Source organism: Ursus americanus, chromosome 17 (assembly GCF_024610735.1).
Source record: "Ursus americanus isolate L20-20 chromosome 17, mUrsAme1.1.p, whole genome shotgun sequence".
Classification (NCBI taxonomy): Eukaryota; Metazoa; Chordata; class Mammalia; order Carnivora; family Ursidae; genus Ursus; species Ursus americanus.
In genome coordinates this window covers 21,085,036-21,112,660 of record NC_142143.1, presented here as the reverse complement: position 1 = coordinate 21,112,660, position 27,625 = coordinate 21,085,036, and the positions used below count along the sequence as shown (strand labels likewise).

The following is a 27,625-nucleotide window of genomic DNA, read 5'->3' as shown; positions in this document are numbered from 1 at the left end:
AAGGGAAGAGACCTGCGGACCCTGGGAACGAGGACTAGGAGAATGGCTGTGGGGCACACAACCCGGGACACTGCGGGGTTTTTAGTAGCACAGACAGAAACAGAGTTGGAGTGGCCAGGAGAGCTCAGTGAAGAGCAGACTGCGATCGCTCTGTTCTGAGACAGAGGTTTGGATACAGTCACTGCTGCTCCAACCCTCTGAAGACTCACAGAAAGCCGCCAGGGAAAGCCGCCAGAGAACAAAAGCCCGGAAAAACCGGTTCACACTGTGCCCATCCCCCACACACACAGGGGGCAGGGCAACTCTACCCAAACGGGGTTGCCTGAGTATCAGCGTGGCAGGGCCTGCCCCCAGAAGGCAGCCTGAAAAAACAAGCAGCCCACATCCCTAAAGTCCCTATAAAACCAGTGCACGTTGCTTGCGTCCTGGTCAATAATTTGGGCTCTGTGCATCCCTGCGACCTCTCCTCATCAGAATGACGATAAGGAGGAACCCTCAACAAAGGAAAGAAACAGAAACTGTGGCCTCTGCCACAGAACAATTTATAACCAAATTGTCAGAAATGGAGTTCAGAGTAACAATGGTCAAGATGATGTGTAGGCTTGAAAGAAATATTAACGAGAATATAGAATCTCTAAGGGCAGAAATGAGAGTGGGAAATTAAGAATGCTATGAATCAAATGCAGTCTAAACTGGATGCTCTGACCACCAGGGTAAATGAAGCAGAAGAATAAATTAGTGAGTTGGAAGATGAGATAATAGAAAAGCAGGAAAAAGGGGGAACATGGCTTAAAAAACTCCAATTTCAAGAAATAAGACTACGGGAGATTACTGACTCAATGAAACATTTCAATGTCAGAATCATCAGCATCCCCAAGGGGGTGGAGAAAGACAAAGGTCTAGAAGAGATATCCGAACAAACTGTAGCTGAGAACTTCCCTAACCTGGCAAAGGAAACAATCATTCATGTCCAAGAGTCAGAGAGGACCCCTCCCAAGATCAATGAGAACAGACCGACACTACGTCACATAATAGTACAATTCACAAATCTTAGATCCAAGGACACAATCTTGAAAGCAGCCAGGGGGAAGACAATCCTCACCTACAGAAGGAGGAACATCAAAATAACATCAGACCTGCCTATAGAGAACTGACAAGCCAGAAAAAGCTGGCAAGACATATTCAGAGCGCTAAGTGAGAAGAACATGCAGCCAAGGATTCTTTATTCAGCAAGGCTGTCCTTCAGAATGCATGGAGAGACAAGGAGCTTCCAAGACCAGCAGAAACTGAAAGAATATGTGACCACCAAGCCAGCCCTACAAGAAATATTAAGGGGGGGTTCTATAAAAGTAAAAATACCCCAAGAGTGATACAGAAGTGAAATTTACACTCTATAGAAACATAGACTTCACAGGCAGCATGACATCATTAAAATCATATCTCTCAATAATCACCCTTAATGTGAATGGCCTAAATGCTCCCATAAATGCCACGGGGTTGCAGATTGGATAAAAAGACATGACCCATCGATTTGCTGTCTACAAGAGACTCACTTTGAACCTAAAGATACATCCAGACTGAAAGTGAAGGGATGGAGAACCATTCTTCATGCCAACAGACCTCAAAAGAAACCTTGGGTAGCAATTCTCATATCAGACAGATTAGATTTTGAGCTAAAGACTGTAGTTAGAGATACAGAAGGACACTATATTATTCTTAAAGGGTGTATCCAACAAGAGGAACTAACAATTATAAATATCTATGCCCCCATCAGGGGAGCAGCTAGATACACAAGCCAACTCTTAACCAGAATAAAGAGACATATAGATAATACATTAATAGTAGGGGACCTCAAGAATCCACTCTCAGATAGATCACCTAAGCAGAAAATCAACAAAGAAACAAGAGTTTTGAATGACATACGGGACCGGATGGACCTCATAGATATATACAGAACACTGCACCCTAGAACAGAACACGCATTCTTTTTGAATGCACATGGAACTTTCTCCAGAATGGGCCATATACTGGGTCACAAACAGGTCTCAACCAATACCAAAAGACTGAGATTATTCCCTGCATATTCTCAGACCACAATGCTTTGAAACTGGAACTCAATCACAAGAAAAAATTTGGAAGAAACTCAAACACTTGAAAACTAAGAGCCATCCTGCTTAAGAATGATTGGGTAAACCAGGAAATTAAAGAAGACCTTGAGCAATTTATAAAAACCAATGAGAATGAAAACACATCGGAACAAAACCTAGGGGACACTGCAAAGGCAGTCCTAAGGGGAAAATACATAGCCATCCAAGCCTCACTCAAAAGAATACAATGATCTAAAATGCAGTCCTTATATTCTTACCTTAGGAAGCTGGAGTTGGAACAGAAGAACAGGCCTAACCCACACACGAGAAGGCAATTGATCAAGATTAGAGCAGAGATCAGTGAATTAGAAACCAGGACCACAGTAGAGCAGATCAACAAAACTAGAAGCTAGTTCTTTGAAATAAATAAGATCGATAAGCCACTGGACAGACTTATTCAAAAGAATAGAGAAAGTACCCAAGTTAATAAAATTATGAATGAAAAGGGAGAGATCACAACCAACACCAATGAAATAGGAAGGATCACTAGAAACTTTTATCAACAAATTTATGCCAATAAATTAAACAACCTAGAAGAAATTGATGACTTCCTGGAAACCTATAAACTACCAAGACTGAAACAGGAAGAAATTGATTATTTAAACAGACCAATTAATTATGAAGAGATTGAAGCAGTGATCAAAAACCTCCCCAAAAACAAGAGTCCAGAGCATGACGGATTCCCAGGGGAAATCTACCAAACATTCAAAGAAGAAATAATACCTATTCTCCTGAAGCTGTTTCAAAAAATAGAAACAGAAGGGAAATTACCAAACTCATTCTATAAGGCCAGTATTACCTTGATCCCCAAACCAAGCAAAGACCCCATCAAAAAGGAGAATTACAGACCGATAACCCTGATGAATATGGATGCCAAAATTCTCAACAAGATCCTAGCTAATAGGATCCAACAAAACATTAAAAGGATTATCCATCACGACCAGGTGGGATTCATCCCTGGGATGCAAGGTGGTTCAACATTCACAAATCAATCAGTGTGATAGATCACATTAATAAGAGAAGGGACAATAACCATATGATCCTTTCAACTGATGCAGAAAAAGCATTTAACAAAATGCAGCATCCTTTCCTGATTAAAACCCTTCAGAGTGTAGGGATAGAGGCTACATTCCTCAATTTCATAAAAACCATCTATGAAAAGCCTATATCAAATATCATTCTCAATGGGGAAAAGCTGAGAGCCTTTCCCTTATGATCAGGAACACGACAAGTATGCCCACTCTCGCCATTATTGTTCAACATAGTACTAGAAGTCCTAGCAACAGCAATCAGATAACAAAAAAGAATAAAACGTATTCAAACTGACAAAGAAGAAGTCAAACTCTCTCTCTTCACCGATGACATGATACTTTATATGGAAAACCCAAAAGACTCCACCCCCAAATTACTAGAACTCATACAACAATTCAGTAATGTGGCAGGATACAAAATCAATGCTCAGAAATCAGTTGCATTTCTATACACGAATAATGAGACTGAAGAAAGAGAAATTAGGGAATCGATTCCATTTACAATAGCACCAAAAATCATAAGATATCACAGAATAAACTTAACCAGAGAGGTAAAGGATCTATACTCTAGAAACTACAGAACACTGATGGAAAGACATTGAAAAAGACACAAAAAGATGGACAAATATTCCATGCTTATGGATCGGAAGAATTAACATAGTCAAAATGTCTATGCTACTCAGAGCAATCTACACTTTCAAAGCCATCCTGATCAAAATATCAATGACATTTTTCAAAGAACTGTAACAAACAGCCCTTAAATTTGTGTGGAACCAGAAAGGGCCCGAATCGCCAAGGAAATGTTGAAAAAGAAAAAAAAAGCTGGGGGCATCACGTTGCCTGATTTCAAGCTATACTACAAAGCTGTGATCTCCAAGACAGCATGGTACTGGCACAAAAACAGACACATAGAACAATGGAACAGAATAGAGACTCCAGAAATGGATCCTCAGCTCTGTGGTCAACTAATCTTTGACAAAGCAGGGGAAAAAATCCAGTGGAAAAAAGACAGGCTCTTCAATAAATGATGCTGGGAAAATTGGACAGCTATATACAAAAGAATGGAACTTGACCACTCTCTCACACCATACACAAAGATAAACTCCAAATGGATGACAGACCTTGGAATCCATCAGAATCATAGAGGAGAACATAGGCTGTAACCTCTTCAACATCGGCCACAGCAACTTCTTTCATGACACGTTTCCAAAGGCAAGAGAAACGAAAGAAAAAATGAACTAGTGGGACTTCATCAAGATAAAAAGTTTCTGCACAGCAAAGGAAACAGTCATCAAAACAAAGAGGCACCCCACAGAATGGGAGAATATATTTGCAAATGAAATTACAGATAAAAGGCTGGTATCCAAGATCTATAAAGAACTTCTCAAACTCAATACACAAGAAACAAATAATCAAATCAAAAAATGGGCAGAAGATATGAACAGACACTTTTCCAATGAAGACATACAAATGGCTAACAGACACATGAAAAAATGTCCAAAATCATTAGCCATCAGGGAAATTAAAATCAAAACCACACTGAGATACCACCTTATGCTAGTTAGAATGGTATAAATTGACAAGACAAGAAACAACAAATGTTGGAGAGGATGGGGAGAATGGGGAACCCTCTTACACTGTTGGGAATGCAAGTTGGTACAGCCACTTTGGAAAATAGTGTGGAGTTAAAAGTTAAAAAGTTAAAATAGAGCTACCCTATGATCTACTGGGTACTATTAGGTACTACTGGGTAACCCAAAGATGAAGACATAGCGAAGAGAAGGGCCATATGCACCCCAATGTTCATAGAAGCATTGTCCACAATAGCTGAACTGTGGAAGGAGCCAAGATGCCCTTCAACAGACGAATGGATGAAGAAGATGTGGTCCATATATACAATGGAATATTACTCAGCCATCAGAAAGGATGATTATCCAACATTTGCAGCAACATGGAGGGGACTGGAGGAGATTATGCTAAGTGAAATAAGTCAAGCAGAGAAAGACAATTATCATATGGTTTCACTCATTTATGGAACATAAGGAATAGCAGGGAGATCAGTAGGAGAAGGAAGGGAAGAATGAAGCAGGGGTAAACAGAAGGGGGAATGAACCATGAGAGACTATGGACTCTGGGAAACAAACTGAGGGTTTCAGAGGGGAAGGGGGATGGGGTTTGGGCTAGGCCAGTGGTGGGTATTAAGGAGGGCACGTATTGCATGGAGCACTGGGTGTTATATGCAAACAACGAATCATGGAACACTATATCAAAAACTAATGATGTACTGTATGGTGACATAACATAATAAAAAAGTAAAAAATAATAAAAAAGTAAAAAAATAAAAATGAGTGAAATGACTTTACATCTAAAAATCCTAAATAAAATAACAACATGAAAAATCCAATTACATATTTAAATAATAATACAATATAGATTTAAACTGGGAATGCCATAGGTCAAATAAAATGTAAATTGTCTCAATATATATCAAAAAGTTATTTAATAAAACTAAAAAAGAAACAAAGACCACTTCTCACTAAAGACATCTAGTAAACCACAGAAAAAAGGATATTTAAAACAAGAATCAATAGTACATAATAACATTAAAATTAGTGGGAAAATAACAATTTCCATCACTGCCATTATTATCTAATGTCATGAAAGTTCTTGTCAATGCAGAAGTCAAGAAAAAGATACCATAGGGGCGCCTGGGTGGCACAGCGGTTAAGCGTCTGCCTTTGGCTCAGGGCATGATCCCGGCGTTACGGGATCGAGCCCCACATCAGGCTCCTCAGCTAGGAGCCTGCTTCTTCCTCTCCCACTCCCCCTGCTTGTGTTCCCTCTCTCGCTGGCTGTCTCTACCTCTGTCGAATAAAATAAAATAAAATCTTTTAAAAAAAAAAAGAAAAAGATACCATAAAATTAGATCTTAAATGATAGATGTATAATTATGAAAATATCACATTATTTTCAGGTGAAACAATTACATACTTATAAAATTTAAGAAGAGCAGCTGAAAATTATTATAGTTTAGGAGGGTATAATATCACTACTGGTTATAAAATAAACAATTAACAGTCTTTCTATATATAAGAAAAACTTCCTAGAACATAAATAGAAAAAGATACGGTTCAAAAAATTTGAAATTCACAATCAAAACAGCCAACAACAACCTTAATGAGAGATGTGGGGGCCTTAGGTAAATAAAGCTGTGATATTATAAAACATAAAATACATGGCTGAGAGACAAAGGAAAACTAGTTCAAATAGAGAAATACCATAGTCTTTTTTTTTTTTAAGATTTTATTTATTTATTTGACACAGAGAGAGAGACAGCGAGAGAGGGAACAGAAGCAGGTGGAGTGGGAGAGGGAGAAGCAGGCTTCCTGCTGAGCAGGGAGCCTGATGCAGGGCTGGATCACAGGACCCTGAGATCATGACCTGAGCCAAAGGCAGACGCTTAACGACTGAGCCACTCAGGCACCCCAAGAAATACCATAGTCTTGATTGAGAAGGCTGAATGTTCCAAATACGGTAAATCATACTCAAATAAAGGCATGTTACTTGTAATCACAATCAAAATTTCTATAGACTCTTCCTATAATTTATAAGTAAATTGAGGGCTGAAGTTGTATCATATACAATTATATGAGACTAGAACTCTACATAACAGATCATAGTTGAACAATAAATAGTTTTTAATGAATGGTTAAAATAATAAATTGATCCTTGTTGGATCTGAGGGGAAAGGTAGCAAAATGAATGAAAAATTCACCAGAATAAAGAGGAAAAAAAGCTAAGGAAATTATAAAAAAGAAGATAAGTACTATAAAAGGCAAAACACCATAGTACTTGTGCAAGAATGATAGAAGAAATAGTACTAGTTCAGATCTTAATATATAATCTTTATTATGTAAATACCTACTACATGAAAAAGGAAGCATCAAAAATCTATAGAAAATGAGTGAATAAACTATGATGGGAAATAAGTTTAAAATATCTGGGGGGGGGGGGAAGAACTTTAATTTTCTTTTTACATACCATAGCAAATGAAACCATTAAAGTCATTTGTGGAGGGGGAAAAAAGCACTTTCTTTAAAAGGACTATCAATAAAAATACTAGTAAACATATAAAAGAAATGATTTAGAGACATCATTTCATAAAAAAATTAAACCCTGTATTTAAACATTCTTAATAAAATTTGAAAATAAATTGTATGCATGGAAAATAATTTACAATAAATGTAACAAAGTAATAATATCCTTAATATGCAAAGACCCCACAAATCCATAAACAAAATGGCATAGTAATTTCAAAACATATAAAAGGCTTGAAAAGATCATTTTAAAAGTAATACAACTGGCCACTGATCATATAAAAAGTGTTTATTAGTACTCAGAGAAACAGAAATTCAAATAGTGAAGCGCTAGCTTTCACTGATCAATGTGGCACTCTTTTTTTTAGGCATAACATATAATGCTGATGAGGGGCTTCGATAAATCTTTTGGAAAATAAGGGGTTTTTTTTTGTTTTGTTTTAAAGATTTTATTTATTTATTCATGAGAGAGAGAGAGAGAGAAGGAGGCAGAGGGAGAAGGAGTCTCCCTGTGGATCAGGGAGCCTGATCTGGAACTCTATCCCAGGACCCTGGAATCATGACCTGATCTGAAGGCAGAGTCCTAACTGACTGAGCCACCCAGGTGCCCTAAAAAATAAGTTGATAGTGTATATAAAGAAGCTAAAAAAGAATTTCTTCTCTTTCCTCACTTTTTTTTTTGACTTTATTTGAGAGAGAGAGAGAGCACAAACTGGGGGGAAAGGGAGTCTGACATGCGGCTCCAATCCCAGGGCCTTGAGATCACCACACAAGCCAAAAGCAGACGCTTAGCTGACTAAGCCACACAGGCACCCCCTTTCATCACTTTTAAAAATTCCACTTCTAGGTATCTGTACTAGAGGGAAAATGTGATATTTAGGCTAAAGGATTATATAATTGAAAGAACCTAACATGTAACACAAAAACATTGTTAAATTAGGTTATATCCATAGGATAAAATATTTAAAGGTCTTTATAAATCATATTCTCAGAAATAAATAGGGGAAATTTTCATTTTAATTCATTTTTTAAAGCAGTATAACAAACCCTGGGCACATTAATTTGGTTTTTAAAATTTTAATCAAAGTTGTCTCTAAATAATGAAATGATGGCCAATTCAATTCTTTTCTTTACACTTTTCTGAATTTTGAAAACTTTCTACAATCAACTTGGAATACTTTTATGAGCCAAAAATATTATTGACTATATGCTTTAACAAATTTACTTCAACTCTACGAATCTAATCACAAAAAAAAGGTATATATATACACAAACATTTTTTTTATTCCAGGAGATTTTTCTTAGTATTATTTATGATCAAATAAATTTCTGAGCAACCTAAATGCCTAACCATAGGAAATAATGAAATTATGCTGCCTCCATATATTAGAATATTATTATAAGTAAAATTTTTGAAAAAGTAATTTGCATGAAAAAATTCTCATAAGTGAAGACTTAAAATGAAGAGGTTCATTTTTAGTCATCTATATATGAAAAAACCAAGATAAAATATATCTCTGTATGACAGACAAATTTTCATTTTATTTTTCATACATTTTCAAATTTCCAAGTTATCTATAACCAAGAATGTCTTTGTTAAAGAAAAATGAAAGACTATTACTCTTTTTGTGATTTCAGTAATGATACTACATTGGCTAAATGTCCACCAGAAAGCAGAGGCAATCCTAAGAATTTAAGCAAATTTCATAATTTTCATATCTTATCTTCACATTTTCTGTTTTACAAGTAATTTATAAAATAAGTAAGATTTAATTTCATTATGTTTATTAAGAGAAACCAAGCAAATTGTGTTAATTTGAAGTATTCAAATAATGGTTCTTTCTAACTTAAGCTTTAAAAATGTACTCTTGGTTCTCATTTCTTTTTAGGTCTTTCACTTCTGGAAATGTTAAAATAACATGATTACTAAATATACTTCCACTTCAAAGTGCCATCTAGCTACTCGGAAGGCAAAATCTGGAAAACAAATGAGAAAATGTAATCCTTACTGTTGGCAAGGAGTATTGTTCTATAAATGTAAATCATAAAATGACACAATTTGACTTTAAAAAAAAAAAAAGAGGGAGTATAACAGAGAAGGAAAATGTGTTGTGAGACACAGGAAGAACTGAGGTGTAAATCTTGATAGCATATATGCCAAATGAACCAAAGCAAACTCAATATTGCATGTGTCCAGATTAATAACATCTATCCAAAAATAATGTTAACACATTCTTTAACAAGTTTCCAAAATACTTAAAAGAACTTATAAAAGTAAATCTTTAGTTTTTTTCTAAAGACACCTTCCTCCATTAATCTTTCCTTTCCTCTATCTTTCTTGGCCTTTATCTTACTTCTAGTTTTCAGTCTCATCTCTGTCTCCAGGCCCTGCTCAACAGGTGAGATCAGAAGGACAGCCATGCACCATGACAAAACTGGTGTGAGTAAGGTCTTAACAGCAGCATCAGTTGCTCCCCTAAAATATTTTTTACCCTGAAGGCTGTTCAAAACAACAGCAAATAATATAGGCTAAAAAAATACATAATTTAATGGGGTCTTTTGGGGAGGTGGGGGTGGGGAATGAATGAGATTACTGTATTTAAAACTGCACCAGTGGGAAATAATTTCCAAATGTTTTCCATAAAATATCTTATAATTAGAGTCTCTTCCAAAAGTGCTAGGACTTTGAAGTAAAAGAAAGTCTGCTGCTGAGAACACTGTTGAATTGCGTTAACTCCCACCAGGAATCACAATGACCCAGTCAAACCTCTAGCTGCTTCTGTTCTGAATAAAGTCTCCCTTTTTTTATAAAAAGAAAAAAGTTCACTTAAAAGTTACCCAATAAAACAACTCTCTCTTGGCAGAAATTACATTTCTTAAAAGGGGGGATATTTATTATGTTCCATAATTAATCTGTGATATATCTAACCAGACAACCAAATAAGACAGAACCTAATTTCCATTGAAGAGTTGAGGAATAGGACTCTGGGAAGATGATAGTCTTTGTCCATACTCTCCATTACTTCTCTTTCCTATGTCCCTGGATGGGTCACTCAAGCTCAAAAAGAATTGATGTTTACTCTGGAGGCGAGAGAAAAACCTAGAATCACCTGGTATCTCAAGTCCTAAGAAAGAAAATACAGTTCTGGCCTGACATTTACTGGAGAAGAGTCAGAGAGTGTAGCCTCTTCTACGTTTTCCTCTCTCACCAAACGTCACAGATCCGTGGATATCCCTGAGTTAGGAGAGAAACTTCTGCTTGTTCATTTAAAAAGGCCAGATTTTACTTTTCATTGGAGAGGAATTACAGTATAGGGCTAAGTTCAATGCATTCCTGATTACACTGAAAAATACAGATCTCCCTTTATAAGCTAAATAAGCTTTTCCACTAAAAGCACTCTGGGGGTAAATCCTGCCCTATGATTTTTTAATGACGACTTTTCAAGAGATTCCAAAGCCTGAGCAGTACAGGTGTGGAAGAATCCCATACCCAATGATATGAAGAGGCAGAAAAGGATCAATAAGCCATTTAAGCGGACATAGCAGCTAAAAAGGAGCAAATTTAGATGATCAACAAGATAGTGGAGGCAAAAATAATGGAGGATGCAGGGGGGAAAATGAAGAAAAATCTATTGTGATCCCCTAAGGTTATAAAATTAGAATATGTAAAAAAGAATCTCCAGAAATAGAATAAAGGATACTTGGATTTTACAATTCAGTCAAGAAAATTATAAAGAAAATGTCACTGAAGAAAAGCAATTTAGTGTTCTAGAAAATCACATGGAGACAATGCAGAATAAAAAAGAAGTAGAAATCTTTATTAAAGGCATCGATTATAAACTTAGCATTTGTAAGTTTATAAATAATAGAATAAGAACAAACAAAAATGTAATAATAAAGAAATAACAGAAAAAAACTTTCTGAGGAGCCACTGCGTTCAGACGCCGGGAAGCGGTAGCCACCTGCACGGGGGAGCGGGCGGACTCTCAGACCAGCACCCGCGAGAGAGCAGACTGAGACCGTGAGCCGGGGAACACGTGCAACCAGAATGAGGGCCAGAGCTTCGGAGCTCGCGGGGGTGGCTGGGGGCTGCTGGCTGGCGGCTGGCAGTATTAGAAACACAAAGGAGAGAGATGCACCGACCCTGGAAGTGAGGGCTAGGACGCAGGGTATGGAGCGCACATCCGGGGATGCTGCAGGGTCGAGCAGCACCAACAGTAACAGAGTTAAAGCGGCCAGAACATAAGTGGAGAACGGTCCGTGATCCCTCTGTTCTGAGACAGAGGCTGAGATTCGGCCACTGCTGCTCTCTCAGAAGAGGCACAGCAAACCACCAGGGAAAGCCACCAGAGAACAAAAGCCTGGAAATACTGGCTCACAGTGTGCCCATCCCCATTCCCCCTCACAGGGGACACGGAGACTCTACCCAAACAGGGTTGCCTGAGTATCGGCGCGGCAGGCCCCTCCCCCAGAAGGCAGGCTGAAAAATCAAGAAGCCACATCCCTAAGGTTCCTATAAAACAAGCGCGCACTGCCTGGGTCCCGGTCAATAATTTGGGCTCTGGACAACCCCGCAACCTCTCCTCATCAGAATGACGAGAAGGAGAAATCACCCCCAGGAAAGAAAAGACAATGAGTCTGTGGCCTCTGCCACAAAACTAATGGATATGGATATAACCAAATTATCAGAAATAGAATTCAGAGTAACAATGGTCAAAATGATGTGTAGACGTGAAAAAAGTATTAACGAAAATGTTAATGAGAATATAGAATCTCTAAGGGCAGAAATGAGAGCGAATCTGGCAGAAATTAAAAATTCTATTAGCCAAATGCAGTCAAAACTAGAGGCTCTGACGGCCAGGGTGAATGAGGCAGAAGAACATATCAGCAAATTGGAGGATGGGTTAGTAGAAGAGAAAGTTAAAATAGAATCTGGACTCAAAAAAATCCACACTCAGGAATGTAGGTTACGGGAGATTACTGACTCAATGAAATGTTCCAATGTCAGAATCATCACCATTCACGAGGGGGTAGAGAAAAACAGAGGTCTAGAAGAGATATTTGAACAAATTGTAGCTGAAAAATTCCCTAATCTAGCGAGGGAAACAAACATTCGTGTCCAAGAGGCAGAGAGGACACCTCCCAAGCTCAACCATGACAAACCTACACCACGTCACGTCGTAGTGCAATTTGCAAATATTAGATCCAAGGATACAGTATTGAAAGCAGCCAGGGCAAAGAAATTTCTCACATACCAAGGCAAAGGTATCAGAATTACGTCAGACCTGTCTACACAGACCTGGAATGAGAGAAAGGGTTGGGGGGGGGGCATTTTTAAAGCTCTTTCAGAGAAAAACATGCAGCCAAGGATCCTTTATCCAGCAAGGCTGTCATTCAGAATGGATGGAGAAATAAAGACCTTCCAGAATTGCCAGTCATTGACCAATTTCGTAACCATGAACCCAGCCCTACAGGAGATATTAAGGGGGGTTCTATAAAGGTAAAAAGGCCCCAAGAGTGATACAGAACAGAAAGTCACAACCGATACAAACAAAGACTTTACTGGCAACATGGCAACTTTAAAATCATATCTCTCAATAATCAGTCTCAATGTAAATGGCCTAAATGCTCCCATAAAGCACCACAGGGTTGCAGATTGGATAAAAAGAAATGACCCATCCATTTTGAACCCAAAGATACATTCAGACTGAAAGTAAAGGGATGGAATACCATCTTTCACACCAATGGACCTCAAAAGAAAGCTGGGGTAGCAATTCACATATCAGACAGATTCGATTTTAAACTAAAGACTATAGTTAGAGACACAGAAGGGCACTATATTATTCTTAAAGGATGTATCCAACAAGTGGATATGACAATTATACATATATATGCCCCCAACAGGGGAGCAGCAAGATACACAAGCCAAATCTTAACCAGAAAAAAGAGACATATAGATAAAAATACACTAATAGTAGGAGACCTCAACACTCCACTATCAGCAATAGACAGATCACCTAAGCAAGAAATCAGCAAAGAAACAAGAGCTTTGAATGCCATACTCGATGAGTTGGACCTCATAGATATATATAGAACACTACACCCCAGAACCAAAGAATACTCATTCTATCCTAATACCCATGGAACATTCTCAAGAATAGACCATGTTCTGGGTCACAAAACAGGTCTCAACCGATACCACAAGACTGAAATTATTCCCTGCATATTCTCAGACCACAACGCTCTGAAATTGGAACTCAACCACAAGGAAAAACTTGGAAGAAACTCAAACACTTGGAAACTAAGAACCATCCTGCTCAGGAATGGCTCGATAAACCAGGAAGTGAAAAATCAATTTAAACAATTTATGGAGACCAACGAGAATGAAAACACAATGGTCCAAAACATATGGGATACTGCAAAGGCAGTCCTAAGGGGGAAATACACAGCCATCCAAGCTTCACTCAAAAGAATAGAAAAATTGAAAATGCAGTTTTTATATTCTCACCTCAAGAAGCTGGAACAGCAACAGAGGGACATGCCTAATCTATGCATGTGGAAGCAGTTGACCAAGATGAGAGCAGAAATCAATGAATTAGAACCCAGGAATACAGTAGAGCAGATCAACAGAACTAGAAGCTGGTTCTTTGAGAGAATCAATAAAATTGACAGACTGCTGGCAAGACTTATCCAAAAGAATAGAGAAAGGACCTAAATTGATAAAATTATTAATGAAAAAGGAGAGGTCACAACCAACACCAATGAAATTGGAAGGATTATTAGAAACTTTTATCAACAGCTATATGCCAATAAAATAAGCAATCTGGAAGAGATGGATGCCTTCTTGGAAACCTATAAACTACCAAGGCTGAAACAGGAAGAAATTGATTTTTTAAACAGGCCAATTAATTATGAAGAGATTGAGTCAGTGATAAACAACGTTCCAAATAACAAAATTCCAGGCCCGGATGGTTTTCCTGGGGAATTCTACCATACATTCAAAGAAGAAATAATACCTATTCTCCTAAAGCTATTTCAAAAAATAGAAACAGAAGGAAAGCTACCAAACTCATTCTATGAGGCCAATATTACCTTGATCCCCAAACCAGGCAAAGACCCCATCAAAAAGGAGAATTGCAGACCAATTTCCCTAATGAATATGGACGCCAAAATCCTCAACAAGATACTTGCTAATAGAATCCAACAGTACATTAAAAGGATTATCCATCATGACCAAGTGGGATTCATCCCTGGCATGCAACGGTGGTTCAACCTTCGCAAATCGATCAGTGTGATACATCATATCAACAAGAAAAGACTCAGGAACCATATGATCCTCTCAATTGATGCAGAAAAAGCATTTGACAAAATACAGTATCCTTTCCTGATTAAAACCCTTCAGAGTGTAGGAATAGAGGGGACATTCCTCAATCTCATAAAAGCCATCTATGAAAAGCCTACAGCAAATATTATTCTCAATGGGGAAAAGCTCGAAGCCTTTCCCTTAAGATCAGGAACACGACAAGGATGCCCACTCTCGCCACTATTATTCAACATAGTACTAGAAGTCCTTGCAACAGCAATCAGATGACAAAAAGGGATAAAAGCTATCCAAATCGGCAAAGAAGAAGTCAAACTGTCTCTCTTTGCAGATGACATGATACTCTATATGGAAAACCCAAAAGAATCCACTCCCAAACTATTAGAAGTTATAGAGCAATTCAGTAGTGTGGTGGGATACAAAATCAATGCTCAGAAATCAGTTGCATTTCTATACACGAATAATGAGACCGAAGAAAGAGAAATTAGGGAATCCATCCCATTTATGATAGCACCGAAAACCATACGTTACCTTGGAATTAACTTAACCAGAGACGTAGAGGACCTATATTCTAGAAACTATAAATCACTCTTGAAAGACATTGAGGAAGACACAAAAAGATGGAAAAATATTCCATGCTCATGGATCGGAAGAATTAACATAGTTAAAATGTCCATGCTACCCAGAGCAATCTACACTTTCAATGCTATCCCGATCAAAATACCGATGACATTTTTCAAAGAACTGGAACAAATAGTCCTTAAATTGTATGGAACCAGAAAAGGCCCCGAATCTCCAAGGAACTGTTGAAAAGGAAAAACAAAGCTGGGGGTATCACAATGCCGGATTTCGAGCTGTACTACAAAGCTGTGATCAAAAAGACAGCATGGTACTGGCACAAAAACGGACACATAGAGCAATGGAACAGGATAGAGAACCCAGAAATGGACCCTCGGCTCTTTGGGCAACTAATCTTTGATAAAGCAGGACAAAACATCTGGTGGAAAAAAGACAATCTCTTCAATAAATGGTGCTGGGAAAATTGGACAGCTACATGCAAAAGAATGAAACTTGAGGTGCCTGGGTGGCACAGCGGTTAAGCGTCTGCCTTCGGCTCAGGGCGTGATCCCGGCATTCTAGGATCGAGCCCCACATCAGGCTCCTCTGCTATGAGCCTGCTTCTTCTTCTCCCATTCCCCGTGCATGTGTTCCCTCTCTCGCTGGCTGTCTCTCTCTCTGTCAAATAAATAAATAAAATCTTAAAAAAAAAATAAAGAATGAAACTTGACCACTCTCTCACACCATACACAAAAATAAACTCCAAATGGATGAAAGACCTCGATGTGAGACAGGAATCCATCAAAATCCTAGAGGAGAACATAGGCAGCAACCTCTATGACATTGGCCAAAGCAACCTTTTTCATGACACATCTCCAAAGGCAAGAGAAACAAAAGATAAAATGAACTTGTGGGACTTCATCAAGATAAAAAGCTTCTGCACAGCCAAGGAAACAGTCAAAAAAACCAAGGGGCAGCCCACAGAATGGGAGAATATATTTGCAAATGATGCTACAGATAAAAGACTGGTATCCAAGATCTACAAAGACCTTCTCAAACTCAATACATGAGAAACAAATAAATCATAAAATGGGCAGAAGATATGAACAGACACTTTTCCAATGAAGACATACAAATGGCTAACAGACACATGAAAAAATGTTCAAAATCATTAGCCATCAGGGAAATTCAAATCAAAACCACACTAAGATACCACCTTACGCCAGTTAGAATGGCAAAAATTGACAAGGCAAGAAACAACAATTGCTGGAGAGGATGTGGAGAAAGGGGATCCCTCCTACATTGTTGGTGGGAATGCAAGTTGGTACAGCCACTCTGGAAAACAGTGTGGAGGTCCCTTAAAAAGTTAAAAATTGAGCTACCCTATGACCCAGCCATTGCATTACTGGGCATTTACCCCAAAGATACAGATGTAGTGAAGAGAGGGGCCATATGCACCCCAATGTTCATAGCAGCAGTGTCCACAATAGCCAAAGTGTGGAAGGAACCGAGATGCCCTTCAACAGATGACTGGATTAAGAAGTTGTGGTCCATATATACAATGGAATATTACTCAGCTATCAGAAAGAACGAGTTCTCAACATTTGCTGCAACATGGACGGCACTGGAGGACATAATGCTAAGTGAAATAAGTCAAGCAGAGAAAGACAATTATCATATGATTTCTCTCATCTATGGAACATAAGAATTAGGAGATTGGTAGGGGAAGAAAGGGATAAAGAAAGGGGGGGTAATCAGAAGGGGGAATGAAGCATAAGAGACTATGGACTCTGAGAAACAAACTGAGGGTTTCAGAGGGGAATGGGGTGGGGGAATGGGATAGGCTGATGATGGGTATTAAGGAGGGCACGTATGGCCTCGTACACTGGGTATTATACGCAACTAATGAATCATTGAACTTTACATCAGAAACCAGGGATGTACTGTATGGTGACTAACATAATATAATAAAAAAACATTAAATTTAAAAAAAAAGGTAGGTTTGAGACAGCTGGGTGGGTCAGTGGGTTAAGTGTCTGCCAGGTCATGACCCCAGGGTCCGGGATCGAGTCCCACATCAGGCTTCCTGCTCAGCAGGGATTCTGCTTCTCCCTCTGTCTGCCATTTCTTTCTCTCTCTCTCTCTCTCTGACAATAAATAAATAAATCCTTAAAAAAAATAAAAGAAAAGAAAAAGTTAGGCTTAAGTAAGTTTTTACATGTGTTAGTTAAGATAGCACTAACCATCCTACCAATAAACTTTAGCAGTTCAGTGACTAACACAATAGAAACCTATTTCTTGCTCACAAACAGTCTAAAATGAATGTTCCTGGTGAGTAGTGCCCCCTTTTACTCTTAAGTGTCCCAAGCTGGGACAATAAATTACATGCATGCCCATGATTAAGGAGCCCAGACTCAAGGATCCTAAGGATGGCTTCCAAGCTCCCCGAGTTCATCTGGGTCAAACCCAGGTAGGGGAGGAACCTGCCTGGTCAGGCACAGGAGCAGGTATAGGCCAGAAAAAAAAAAAAGAAAAAAGAAAAAACTTTCCTTCTCTAAAGTTATGTTCAGATTAAAAGAGTTTACTAGTTCCCAAGGGTTATTTTAAAAATGACACATATTAAATAAGTAAATAAATAAATAAATAAATAAATAAATAAATAAATAACACCTATTTAAAGGTAACCTGGTGAAATTTTGGACTCTAAGATTAAACAAAAAATTTTACCATTTTGTAGAAGAAATAAAACGAAACATGTTATTGACAAAGAAAAAAAGAACGAGATTAGCTTCTATTTTAATTCTATATATGTTATAAACCTCACAATACATGTTATAATCTCTGCTTTAAACAGTTAATTATATCTTGAGGAGAATAAAAAATAGACAATTGTCTTTTACATTTACCCACACTGTTGTTTGGGAGCTTTTCATCTTTTGGTGGATCAAATTTCCATTTGATACCATTTTGTCTTCTGCCTAAAAAACTTCCTTTAATCTCTCTTATGGTAGAGGTGTTGACAATGAATTTTCTTTGTATTTGTTTGTGTGAAAAGTTCTAATTTCATTTCTGAAAGATATGTTCACTGAGAATAGAAATCTAGGTTAACAGCCTTTTCTTTTAGTGCTTTAAAGATGTTGTTTTATCATCATCACTTGATACTCATCAAATATCAATCTTGTCCCATAGTTTGCTGCAAGAAGTCTGGTTTCATTCTTATCTTTGTACCCCTGTGAGTCATGTGCCCTTTTTCTTCTGGTTGCTTTTAGGCTTTTTCTTTTCATGACTGGTTTTCTGTAGTTTTATTTTATTTTATAGATTTATTTACTTATTTTAGAGAGAAAAAGAGAGAGAGAGAAAGAGAGAGTGGGGGAGGGGCAGAAGGAGAAGGAGCGAGAGAATCTCAAGCAGAAACTCCCCACTGAGCATGGAGCCTGATGCAGGGGCTCAACCTCCAACCATGAGATTATGACTGAGCTGAAATCAAGAGCTGGAACCTCAACCGACTGAGCCACCCAGACACCCCTTCGGTAATTTTATTTTAATACACCTTCGTGTGATTTTCTTTAAGTTTACTCTACTAATGGTTTGTTGGGCTTCTTGTATCTGTGTGTTTACAGTTTTCATCAAATTTTGAAAAATTCACACATTATTTTTCTCTACTAATTTTTCTATCCCTCAACCCCTTTCTTAGACATCAAGTACATGTATCTTAGCTGCTGGAGGTTGTCCCACAGCTCACTGATGCTCTGGTCATGTTTTTGCCAATCCTTTTTTTTTTTTCCTGTGTGCTTTATTTTAGTTTCTATTGCTATATCTTTAAGTTTTGATCTTTTCTGCTTCATTCTTACTTAATATTGATTCCATCCAGTGTACTTTTCGACTCAGCTGTCATATTTGTTATCTCTAGAAGTTCCAATTGAGTCTTTTTTCTCCTCATCATGCTCATGAATACCCTTTACATGCTTAAGCATATTTATAGCATTACTATAGCATAATAATAGCTATATTAATGCCCATGGTTGGTAAGTCCATCAACTCCATCATTTCTCCATCTGACTGATTCTTTTTTTTTCTCTGATTTATGGCTTCTTTGCATGCAAGTAATTTTTTTCTATTCAACAAACGTGAATTTTACATTGTCATGCCTTGGATTTTGTTACATTCCTTTTTACTGACACATAATTTACTTGCAGATCACTTTGATTATTTCAAGTCTTTCTTTCAGACTTTGTTGGGATGGTTCCAGAACAATCTTAATTCTAAGTCTGCTTTATCACCATTATTAAAGTGAGACTCTCCTGAGTACTCTATTCAGTGCCCTGTATCTTAGAAGTTAGATCTTTCCTTCTGGTTAGTAGGAATACAAAATATTTCCAACTCTGTGTGAGCTCCTGGAATCAAGAGAACCACTTTCTTTTTCTTTCTCCACATCCTTGAATGTGCAGATCAGTATTCAACCAGAACTGATGGAACCCTTCTGCAGGCATTCAGGTCTCACTTCATGCAACTGCCACCTCCACAGTACACTATCCTACAAATCCTGGCAACCTTGACCTACCTGAAATCTAAACTCTGTCTTCTCAACTCATGGAGAACATTGAGCTCTGTTTAGTTTTCCTCTCCCTGCTACTGTCCATAAAATGCCTCCAGACAGAAAGCAGGAAGTTGTTGCAGCTCATTTGTTCTCTTCCTCAGGGATCACAGACCTGTGCCGCCTAACAGCCAACAACTGAAAACAGCTGTTTTATATATTGTGCCCATTACTCTAGTTCTGTACTGTGGGAAGGTAATTTCCAGAACAATTAATCCCTCTTGGCGAAACAATGATTATTTCTTAGGAACAATATAAAATATGTAATGGTTCAATGTACAAAAAAAATCTTACCCAGTTATCTTGGGCCAGTTATTTAGTCCAAATTTCTCATCAACAACTCCTCCAAGGATGAATTAAGGGCATCCTACTCCCATATTACTAGTGTGTATATCATTTGCACTACTGTGAGTTGTGAAAACTAAGCTACTTCCTTCATGCCATTAGTGTATGGTCCAGTATGACACACAGTAAGTGGTGAATAAATGTTTCCTGGATAAATAGAATTGCAATGTATACAAATCTGGAATCACTATGTTTAGTATGGGGAAAAAGAGTTTCAGCAGCTATCATAAGCTGCCCATTATATTTCTTTTATATAAAATTCACACACAATAAGGGAAATATAATATCCCCAGTGGATAAATGGATAAAAACAGAAACACACATACCACACAAAAAATACAATTGTTAAACATATGTTTCAACATATGTTGAAATATGTCTAAGGTTGATAGTAGTCAAAGAAATAGAAATTAAAATAATCAAATACCATTTAATCCTTATTACTTTCCTCCCAAATTTTAATAAATATATATGTGTTGAATTATATATGTATATATATACATAAACATACAGACATATACTGGTGAGATTATGGTAATAATAACATATACAAAATCTGGTCGTGGCAGTGGAATTTAGTAAAATACTTCTTAGAAAGCTAAGATTTGAACCAGTTCTTTCTGTCTATGAAGCTTTTTAAAAACACATATACTACACTATTGTGATAGCTAATTTTGTGTATTAACAGCCATGGTGCCCAGCTGTTTGGTCAAAGAGAGCCTAGATGTTGCTGTGAAGGGGTGCTGTTGTTGTTGTTGTTGTTGTTGTTGTTGTTGTTGTTGTTTTAGATGTGATTAACTTGAATCAGTAGACTTTGAGTAAAGCAGATGACTCTCCATAACATGTGTGAGCCACAACCAATCAGTTGAAGGCCTTCAGAAAAAAGACTGAGTTCTCCAAAAGGAAAGAATTCTGTCTCCAGATTATTTTCAGACTCATACTGCAACATCAACTCTTGACAGAATTTATGGGCTGTGTGTGACACACACATTCTATTGGTTCTGTTTCTCTGGAGAACCCTGATGAATACACTTAATGAAAATTCATCCTAAAAAAACATACAAAAGAAGGTGAAACTTATACACGTGTGTTTCAATTTTGACTCACCACTTACCTTAATCAAGTTTCTTAAGTTCTTAGTTTGTCACTTCAAAATAAGAATAATAATATCTCTCTTATAGGGTTGCCACAAGATTTAATGAGATAAGATTATTTAAAGTACAAAGTATAGTTCCCTAAATATAGCAAGCACTCAACAATGGATAGGTATTACTACTGCATAAATTATATCTTTATAATCATAGTAGATATAAATATTGCTAAATATAAACATTGATATACATCAATAAAGAAACAAAGACAAGCAAAGAAAAAGCAACTAATGTCTAGTAAGAAGCTATGATGCCCTGGGCATTTTTTGTAACTCCTTAAATTTTAAAAGCTCTGTAAGGGGGACGTATTAATGTCACTTTACAGACAATGAAACTGGGCACTGAAAAGCTAAATAATTTGACCTATGCCATACAATAAATAAATGACAAAATGAGATTTAGTAAAAGTATGTTTGATTTAAAAATTCAGAGTTCTTTTAACTATATCATACTTGCCTCTCTAGAAAGGTATTTCTTCCAATTCAAATATTATTGATGATAATTACTAAAACTACAACATGTAAAACCCATAAAATGTTAGATAAAAAAGCATGACATAAAATTGCATGATTATTATGAATGAACCTATATAAAATGAGTGCAAATGGAAAGTGACATAAATACAACAAAAAGTGAGAACACAAAAAGACTTTTAAATTTGAAGAAGAGTACAACTGAAATTTTTGTGAATTTACAAATTCTTAATACTGAAATAATTTGTGATTTTCCCCCTTTCATTAAATAAAACATACCTAAAAACTGAAAGTTACTTATTTGGACTCCAAATAAGTTCACTTTATTTATTTATTTTTTGTTATTACATTTTTAAATTTGATTTCTTCTGTTATAACTATTCTTTTTAATTAAAATTCAATTAATTAACATATAACATATTACTACTTTCAGAGGTAGAGTTCAGTATTCATCAGTCTTATATAACACCCAGTGCTAATTACATCATGTGCCCACCTTAATGTCCATCACCCAGTTACCCTATCCCCATTCCTTCCTCCCCTACAGCAACCCTTAGTTTGTTTCCTATGGTTATGAGTCTCTTAGGCACTTGGAAGGCTCAGCTGGTTAAGTATCTGCCTTCAGCTCAAGTCATGATCCCTGGGTCCGAGGATCAAGCCCCACATTGGGCTCCCTGCTTAGTGGAGAGTCTGCTTCTGCCTCTGCCCTCCCCCTGCTTGTGCTCGCGATCTCCTTCAAATAAATAAATATTTTTTAAAAGAGTCTCTTATGGTTTGTCTCCCTCTCTGATTTCCTCTGGCTTTATTTTTCCCTTCCTTCCCCTATGATTCTCTGTTTTGTTTCTTAAATTATACATATTAGTAAAATCATATAATTGCCTTTCTCTGGCTGACTTATTATTTCACTGAGCATAATACCCTCTAGTTCCATCCACATCATGCAAATGGCAATATTTTATTTCTTTGATGACCGAATAGTATTCCAGGGCATGTATATGTGTGTGTGTATATATATATATATATATATATACATATATCCCCATTATCCATTCATTTATCAATGGACATCTGGATTCTTTCCATAGTTTGGCTACTGTGGACATTGCTGCTATAAACGTTGGGGTGTAGGTACCCCTTCGAATCACTACATTTGTATCTTTGGGGTAAATACCCATTAGTGCAATTGCTGGGTGATAGGGTAGTTCTATTTCCAACCTTTTGAAGAACCTCCATATTGTTTTCCAGAGTGGCTGCACCAGCTTGCATTCCCACCAACAGTGTAAGAGGGTTCCCCTTTCTCCACATCCTCACTAACATCTGTTGTTTCCTGAGTGTTTAGTTGTAGCCATTCTGACTGGTGTGAGGTGGTATCTCATTGTGGTTTTGGTTTGTATTTCCCTGATGTTGAGTGATGTGGACCATTTTTTCATGTGTTTATGGCCATCTGTATATCTTCCTTGGAGAAATGTCTGTTCATGTCTTCTATCCATTTCTTGATTGGATTATTTGCTCTTTGGGTGTTGAGTTTCATACATTCTTTATAAATTTTGGATACTAGCCCTTTATCAGTTAAGACATTTGTAAATATCTTCTCCCATTCTGTTGGTTTTCTTTTGGTTTTGTTGACTGTTTCCTTTGTTGTGAAGAAGAATTTTATCTTGATGAAGTCCTAATAGTTCATTTTTGCCTTGTTTCCCTTACCTTTGGAGACATGTCTAGCAGGAAGTTGCTGTGGCCAAGGTCAACAGGGTTGCTGCCTGTTTTGTCCTCTAGGATTTTGATGGATCCCTGTCTCACATTTAGGTCTTTTGTCCATTCTGAGTCTTTTTTTGTGTATGGTTTAAGAAAATGGTCCAGTTTCATTCTTCTGCATGTGGCTGTCCAATTTTCCCAACATTATTTGTTGAAGAGACTGTCTTTTCTCCATTGGATATTCTTTCATGCTTTGTCAAAGATAGTTGACCACAGAGTTGAGGATCCATTTCTGGGTTCTCTATTCTGTTCCATTGGTCTGTGTGTCTGTTTTTGTGCCAGTGCCCTACTGTCTTGATTATTACAGCCTTGTAATAGAGCTTGAAGGCCAGAAATGTGATGCCACCAGCCTTGGTTTTCTTTTTGAACATTCAGGGTCTTTTCTGGTTCCATACAAATTTTAGGATTATTTGTTCCAGCTCTGAGAAAAATGTCAATGATATTTTGATAGGGATTGCATTGAATGTATAGATTGTTCTGGGTAGCACAGACATTTTAACAATATTTCTTTATCCAATCCATGAACATGGAATCTTTTTCCATTTCTTTGTGTCTTCCTTGATTTCTTTCATGAGTGTGCTACAGGTTTCAGACTACAGATCCTTTGCCTCTTTGGTTATGTTTATTCCTAGGTATCTTATGGTTTTTGGTGCCATTGTAAATAGGATCAACTCCTTAATTTCTCTTTTTCTGTCCCATTGTTAGTGTATAGAAATGCAACTGATTTCTGTGCCTTTATTTTATATCCTGCAACATTTCTGTATGAGTTCTAGCAATTTTGGGGAGGAGTCGTTTGCATTTTCCACATAGAATATCATGTCATCTGCAAAGATTGACAGTTTGACTTCTTCTTTGCCAGTTTAGGTGCCATTTATTTCTTTTTATTGTCTGACTGCTGAGGCTAGGACTTTTAGTACTATGTTGGATGGCAGTGGTAAGAGTGGACATCCATGCCATGTTCCTGACCTTAAGAAAAAAGTTCCCAGTTTTTCCCCATTGAGAATGATATTCACTGTGGGCTTTACATAGATGGCTTTTATAATATTGAGGTATGTTCCCTCTATCCTTGCACTGTGAAGAGTTTTAATCAAGAAAGGATGCTGTACTTTGTCGAATGCTTTTTCTGCATTTATTGAGAGGATCATAGGGTTCTTGTCCTTTCTTTTATTAATGTAGTGTATCACATTGATTGATTTGTGGATGTTGAACCACCCCTGTGGTCCAGGAATAAATCCCACTTGGTCATGGTGGAGAATTCTTTCATGTACTGTTGGATCCTATTGGCTACTATCTTGGTGAGAATTTTGGCATCCATGTTCTTAGGGATATTGGTCTCATAATATCCTTTTTGGTGGGGTCTTTGCCTGGTTTTTGGAACAAGGTAATGCTGTCCTCATAGAAAGAGTTTGGACGTTTTCCTCCCATTTATATTTTTTGAAACAGCTTCTGAAGAATAGGTATTAATTCTTCTTCAAATGTTTGGTAGAATTCCCCTGGGAAGCCATCCATCCCTGGACTCTTGTTTGTTGGGAGATTTTTGCTTACTGCTTCAATTTCCTTGCTGGTCATGGGTCTGTTAGGGTTTTCTATTTCTTCCTGTTTCCGTTTTGATAGTTTATACATCTGTAGGAATGCATCCATTTCTTCCAGACTGCCTAATTTGTTGGCATATAGATGTTCTTAATATGCTCTTATAATTGTATTTCTTCAGTGTTGGTTGTGCTCTCTCCTCTTTCATTCATGATTTTATTTATTTGGGTCCTTTCTCTTTTCTTTTTGATAAGTCTGACCAGAGGTTTATCAATCTCATTAATTCCTTCAAAGAACCAGCTCCTGGGGCGCCTGGGTGGCACAGCGGTTAAGCGTCTGCCTTTGGCTCAGGGAGTGATCCCGGCGTTATGGGATCGAGCCCCGCATCAGGCTCCTCTGCTATGAGCCTGCTTCTTCTTCTCCCACTCCGCCTGCTTGTGTTCCCTCTCTCGCTGGCTGTCTCTATCTCTGTCGAATAAATAAATAAAATCTTAAAAAAACACACACACACACACAAAGAACCAGCTCCTGGTTTCGTTGATCTGTTCTACTGTTCTTTTGGTTTCTATTTCATTGATTGCTGCTCTAATTTTTATTAATTCTCTTCTCCTGCTGAGTTTAGGCCTTATTTGCTGTTCTTTCTCCAGCTTCTTAGGTGTAAGGTTAGGTTGTTTATTTGAGACATTTCTTGTTTCTTGAGAAAGGCTTGTATTGCTATATACTTCCCTCTTAGGACTGCCTTTGCTGTATCCCAAAGGTTTTGAACAGTTGTGTTTTCTTTTTCATTTGATTCCATGAATTTTTTAAATTCTTCTTTAATTTCTTGGTTGACCCATTCATTCTTTAGTAAAACACTCTTTAACCTCCCTGTATTTGAGTACTTTCCAATTTCCTCTTGTGATTGAGCTCAAGTTTCAAAGCATTGTGGTCTGAAAATATGCAGGGAATGATCCCAATCTTTGGTACCAGTTGAAACCTGACTTGTGACCCAGTATGTGATCTATTTCGAAGAATGTTACATGGCACTCAAGAAGAATGTGTTGCTTTAGGATGGAATGGTCTGATTATATCTGTGAAGTCTATCTGATTCAGTGTGTCATTCAAACACACTTGTTTCTGTGTTGCTCTTCTGCTTAGATGATCTGTCCATTGCAGTGAGGGGTGTGTTGAAGTCCCTTTTTATTACTATATCATTATCAATTTATTTATTTAATTTTGTTATTAACTGGTTTATATAATTGGCGGCTCCCATGATAGGGGCATAAGTATTTACAGTTGTTAGATCTTCTTGTTGGATTGACCCATTAATTATAATAGTGTCCTTCTTCATCTCTTTTCACAGTCTTTGGTTTAAAATATAATTTGTCTGATATAAGGATTGCTACCCCAGCTTTCTTTTGATGTTGATTAGCATGATAAATGGTTTTCCACCCCTTCTCTTTAAAAAAATCTGGAGGTGTCTTTGGTTCTAAAATGAGTCTCTTGCAGATAGCATATCAGTGGGTCTTTTTTTATCCATTCGGATACCCTGTTTCTTTTGATTGGGGCACTTAGCCCATTTACATTCAGAGTAACTATTGAAAGATATGAATTTAGTGTCATTGTATTACTGGTAAAGACATTGTTTTTGTATATTGTCTGTTCTTTCTGGTTTATGTTAGTTTGGGGCTCTATCTTCAGTTACTGGATCCCCTTTAATATTTCTTGCAGAGCTGGTTTAGTGATCACAAATTCTCTTAGTTTCTGTTTGTCCTGGAAGCTCTTTATCTCTCTTTCTATTCTGAATAACAGCCTTGCTGGATAAAGTATTCTTGTCTGCATATTTTTCTCATTTAGCACCCTGAATATATCATGTCAGTTCTTTCTGGCCTGCCAAGTCTCTATGGATGCCAGTCTATGCCAGTCAAATATTTTCACCCTTGTAGATTAAGCACCTCTTATCCCCAAACTGTTTTCAGGATTTTCTCTTTGTCTCTGAAATTTGCAAGCTTCATTATTATATGTTGAGGTGTTCACCTATTTTTATTGTTTTTGAGGGGGTTTCTCTGTGCCTCCTGGATTTTAATGCCTGTTTCCTTCCCCAGATTAGGAAAGTTCTCCACTATAATCTCCTCAGATATACCTTCTGCCCCTCTCCCCTGTCTTTTTTCTTCTTCTGGGACCCCAATTATTCTGTTTCACTTTATGGTATCACTTAGCCCTCGAATTCTCCTCTCTTGATTCGGGAGTTGTTTATCCCTTTTTTCTCAGCTCTTTTATTCTCCATCATCTTGTCTTCTATATCACTAATTCTCTCTTCTGCCTCATTTATCCTAACAGAGCCTCCATCTTTAATTACATCTCATTAATAGCATTTTTTATTTTGACTTGGTTAGATTTTAGTTCTTTTATTTCTCCAGAAAGGGGTTCTTGAGTGTCTACTATGCTTTTTTTTCAAGCCCAGGTAGTATCTTTACAATAGTTATTCTGAACTCTATTTCTAACATCTTACTTATATCCATACTGATTAGGGCCCTACAGTCAGTACTGCCTCTTTTTCTCTTTTTTGAGGTGTTTTTCCATCTTGTCATTCTTTTCAGAGAATAGATGAATGAGAGAACAAAATAGCAACAACCCAGATAAATAT

The 27,625-nt window shown here is 37.4% G+C and overlaps 1 pseudogene; it reads left to right on the top strand.

The window, feature by feature from the left end:
* The window catches only part of LOC148108642 (uncharacterized), a 78,709-nt pseudogene that overhangs the window by 367 nt on the left and 50,717 nt on the right, over positions 1–27,625 (top strand).